Source organism: Lygodium microphyllum, unplaced genomic scaffold (assembly GCF_053477565.2).
Source record: "Lygodium microphyllum isolate KBCC unplaced genomic scaffold, Lygodium_microphyllum_v1.1.10 scaffold_31, whole genome shotgun sequence".
Classification (NCBI taxonomy): Eukaryota; Viridiplantae; Streptophyta; class Polypodiopsida; order Schizaeales; family Lygodiaceae; genus Lygodium; species Lygodium microphyllum.
In genome coordinates, this window is record NW_028229514.1 from 16,112,238 (window position 1) to 16,117,519 (window position 5,282).

The window sequence follows — 5,282 nt, forward strand, 5'->3', positions numbered from 1 at the left end:
CCATTTCGATACATTTTTTCGTAAACAAACTTAGGAATCATGGAACATGAAACCTCATATGTTTGTGACTTCTTGATGGTTTATTTTTTATGATTTCCAAATTTGTAAGTGTTGTGTGTAAAAATAAGGCACATTATTGAAGAAAGGTAATGGCAACAATATGGATTCTTTAACAATAATGCCTAAGAATATTGATTTGTATAGCAATAATGTGTTAACACAGTGCGACATTTATTTTCTGTGACCTCTCGATCGATGGATTACTTTTTCTGATTTCCAAAAGTGTGGTAGCGACTCTTAATGAGGTTGTAAACCTCGACTGTGTAGCAACGATGTGTTGAGTGTGTGTGACACGAATTAACATGATCACGGCAGTGTGGTGGCGACGCTTTTAATGAGGCTATAAACCTCGTCCTTGTAGATGGCGAAGGCGGTCTGGAGCACGTCCTCGGGCAGGGGAGGCTTGGCGGCGAACAGAGCGGGGGCGACCTGGGAGGTGCCCGGGTTCTGGCTGTTGAGCGCGGAGATAGCGAGGGCAGGCTTCTTCTTGTCCGGGTTGATCTGGAAGTGGACGAGGCCGCGGGGAAAGACGAAGAGATCGCCCTTGTACAGGGTCTGCTGGAAGAGGGTGTTGTTGGTGGTGGAGACGAAGCCTACCACAAGCGTGCCCTCGGCAAGGAAGAGAACCTCGGTGGCACGCGGGTGGACGTGTGGAGGGTTAAGCCCACCATTGGGCGCGAAGTCGATGCGGGCCACGGACAGGCCTTGGGTGTTGAGTCCAGGGAAGGTGAGGGCCGACGCCAGCTGCACAGCGGAGCCGAGCGCCTTGTTAAACTGGCCTTGCTGGCGAAGCAGAGGAGAGGCGAAGTCCTTGGCCTCCACTTGTTGGGGATTCTTGCACAGCAGACCGTTCACGGTTGTGATTCCGGCCGCCTGCGCCCACTGATCAACCACGCAGAAGTCCTGCAAGGGGTCCTCATCCGCCGCCTCAGTGCGAGTTATCGGGTCGACGAGCTGCTGCGCCAACGTGATAGCTACAATTAGCATAGCAAGCTTTAGTGATGATGCCATGGATACAGTATTGCGTATGGTGAGTGCAGGACGGTAGATATGAGAAAGCAGGGGTCCGAATGGTTCTCTACTATCTAGTTAACCTCTTCCGATCAGCGAATACTGTATAAACAGATCACGCTTTTCAGCAAGCACAAATGGGGGTTTCTAACGTCTAGGAATGAACAACTGCTGCGCCGGTGATCGAATGGTGGGAAGATGGAGCCTTCGATTCCATATAAGTAGTACGCGCTAGATGCGCGGATAATCGTCCGTATACCAGGTCATGAGTTGTTTACCAGGTCTTTCATGCTCTTGTGGATCCAATCACGCGGGGAGGTTTTTCGTCGCACAGCAGGTTTTATCCGGCCTGCATAACATTAAAATAAGAGATCTACGTTTCAACTAACTTTGTATGCAAAAAGTATTTGTCTTATGTAAAATACATATGAAGTCGTCCTTCACTCGTTCATGGAATGCTTCCAGTCGCTCCGGCCTACAACTACGAGTTGGTAGTTAATCGTTTCTCATCGGCTTTCTTGTGGGAAGGGTAGTTTATTGAAGTTTTCCAACGTCTACGATGTTTTTCCAAAATGGATAGAAAACATGTTTTCATGAGCGTGGCCCGTCTATGGCAAATGGCCACCACAACATGTGAGCTTGGGGATTTTCATATTTATATCAGCCCTCAAATTCGAAGGGGCTACCCAACTTTTCATTTAGAAGGTCTTAGGGAACCTCTCCTTTTCTTTTTAAAGAGTTTGGAAGGGCATATAACTATTTTTCTAAAATTCTTACCTTTCTTTTGAAGGGTAATATATGTATCACCTTTCTCTAGAAGTGCAAAACCCCCTTTGAAGGGTGTTGCAACCTTCAAATTTTAGGCCTGATTTATATCATTAACCCATCTAATAATATGATTGGTAGGATAAACTAATGCTATTCTTGTAATGTGTTGTAACAAACCCAAGGTCAAGAGTTCTATTCTTATGGGCAACAATATTCTACGATGTAACAAGGTGATGTAATCATAAGGACGTACCAAGGTAAAAGTGGAGGCTTAGTTCAGATATAATAACCACACAGGAAATTTACATAGAAATAGTTATAAAGGTGTTAAAATAATAGAGAAATTTGGATAGATCTTAAGAAATAAGTTACTCAAATTACACATCTCAAGTTCTTCTTTTGCTAAGTCTTAAGTTTTTATTTCACAAGTTAATAGTAAGATATACATAAAGATCTCTTAAAAATTTAACTATCATGTTATATTCTGTATATTTGATTTGGTTCAGGAATTTTCTCAACAACTCTATCTGTGTGTGTGTACACGTGTGCATAGATATGTGCAAGTGGAGGATGGGCCTGAGGGATTCACTACATATATATCCTCTGTATCACATGCGTTCAAGGCTTGTTTATAGATAACCTTATTCATGAATTTTTCTTGAATAAAACCGAGGGAGTTCACTTAATAGGACATGTAAGGTACCATGTGAATTCAAAGGAATTTGTATTTTACTTAGTAAAATTTTAGGATTATATTTACAAAGGGGGTTTTTCAATTATTCTTTCAAAAAACCCCTAATTTTAGTAAAGTAAAAGGGATCATTTTATAGCCTTATAGTATGTAGAGAAAGGGTACTTATTAGTACCCTTTTAATACACATATATCTAGATGATTTTTTAAAGGTGCACCCTCGGAAATAGAACACAACCCTTATTGATTAAATCTATAAGTAACTCCTTTATATGACACCCTTCTATATGTAAAAAAATAGTATTTTTAAAAGCACTTTATTTTGAACCCATGTGATACACACATATATTCTAGACTAATCAACTCGAGGGGATGGGCAATATATGTGTAAGTTACACATGCGAAGATATTTGTATGTGTGTGTAGACATGCATATGTATGGATGTTCAAGATATAACCTTTCCAAATATCTATGCATATAGGAATATGTACTCATGCATGTGTACTAACAAAATCGTTATTAAGGATGTTTAAAAGAAGTTCAAAAGATTTCTATAGCTAAGTTTTAACACTTGCAAGCACGCATCTTCTAAAATAGTAAAGTACTTATTGATTGTAATGCAAATCTATTACACTACATAAACAAGGTTATTTGAAAACAAATAAGGAGGTAGTTAACTTTTGTGAACATCAACCATGTGTGCATATGGGAAAGTGAAACAAGCTTAATAAACTTGTTTTATAGAGACCTTTGCATTGTAGACTAATTAGACATCTTTTTTCTTGAAGATGATGCATTAGAATGATGATAACTGTGAGATTTTCTTTATAATATCATATTTACGAGTGAATAAGGAAAATAGCACCACATTATCATATGCTAATGAGATCCTTTAAGACTTATCTTACTTGTCCTTGTGTGTAGTGTATATGAAAATGTAAAACCAAACACATACACAAGCGAGACCTCCTCAATACAACATATCCTTTGGCAAGTAAAGATTATAATTACTATTTAACTTGTAAGAATTTGCTCTTGTTAGTGGGGTTTCACTTCTTAGCTTGAATGTAAGAACTAAAAGCTTAAAACCCATACACTAATGAAAGTGTATTTGCCACGGGTATGTGGCTTCTATGTCATTGGTTGGATTTCCTAGATAAAAGACCAACAATGGTAGCTCCTTTTGCATATTTTAACAACACGCATTGTGACATGGCATTCATTGGGCCCCTTATATTAGCAAGTACTTCTATGCAACTCGTGATCCTAGTAGCTACTACACTTGCATGTTTGGTTGGATAGAGAAAGACCCACATAGACTACTATGGTAATCTATCACTACAAGGATATAGGAGAATAGTAACGATCATTTCCGATGCAAATTAACAGCGTCGTTATTTGCATCACAAATGCGACGTAAATAGCGATGGTACTTAGACGAAAAAAAGTGAAGCACGGTATTTTGTGCAAAAGAGCAAAAGAGGGAGGAAAAGAGAGAGTGAACTGCATCCTGCATTTGAGAGGGAGAGGGAGAGAAAGAGAGAAAGAGGGAGAAGGAAAGTTTAGCACCGCCGCTGCCGCCATTTGTGAAGAAGAGGAGGAATTGCACGAAGGATGAAGAGGAGCCGCCGTCGTGAAGAGGAGCTGCTGAATCCATCCTTGGACCTTTGCAGTGAGTGCATTGCTCCCTCTTGGTTTGTTTTTGTTTTTTCTCTTTTTGTTTTACTTGTTTTTGTTAAAAATGATGTGTACTGAGAGAGAAAGAGAGGAAATGAGAGAGGGAGAGGAAGAGAGAAAAAGAAAGAAGGAACAAGAGAGAGAGGGAATAAACATGAAATATAATAAAGAAAGAGAGAAAGAGAGAGAGGAAGGGAGAGAGGAGAATGAATGGATAAAAAACAAAGAGAGAGTAAGATCTTGTTCTTTAATTTCTTCTTTTCTTGTTTGTAGTGGTAGTAGTAGTAGTGGTAGTAGTTCTTTAATTTCTTCTTTTCTTGTTTGTAGTGGTAGTAGTAGTAGTAGTAGTTCTTTAATTTCTTATTTTCTTGTTTGTAGTGCTAGTAGTAATAGTAGTAGTAGTAGTAGCTCTCTAATCTCTTCTTTTCTTATTTGTAGTAGTAGTAGTAGAAAAGAGAGAGAGAGAGAGACACACACATATATATATATATATATTGTTAAAGGTGCACCTTTGGTGTGTTTGAGAAGGCGAGTACTAGTAGTAGTAGTGGTTTGGTGCAATACCATGGGACGAAAAACACTCTGACATAGGGTAGCTACTCCCTCGTTCCCATGCATAGCATAATAGACTTTACAGACTGTAGGTCCGAGCCTCAGGATACGGGTGCTACTCCTCATTCTCGTATAGGTTCGAGAGAGCGTGGCTCATGTGGTTGTTGTGGGGGTGCCAACGTAGTGTCTCCGTCTCATCATGCTGAGTCACCTATGGGATTTTTCACACCTATGGAGACATCCACTCTAGTCACTCTAACTTTTACTCAGTCATTTGCAAATGACACCCCTATGGGTGCTACCTCGAGAGATACTATCCTTGTAGGTATACCAAATGTACATGGTCTCATAGATATGCCCAAGAGCATAGTCGTAGGTTGGAGAGGACAAATCTTATGCATATCCTAGAGGGGTATGGATAGGTTGTAGATGATAGGACCGGAGCCATCATCATGAATGATGAGGGGAGGAGAGTGATGGCTCGTATGAGAGAGTTGTGCCAACAATTTTTTCAGCACAACG

General features: G+C 40.1%; 1 pseudogene; it reads right to left on the reverse strand.

Annotated features, from left to right (window-relative positions):
* Nucleotides 1–366: 366 nt before the first annotated feature.
* LOC148009357 (germin-like protein 8-2 pseudogene) lies at nt 367–1,071 on the reverse strand (annotated as a pseudogene).
* Between the last annotated feature and the right edge of the window lie 4,211 nt (nt 1,072–5,282).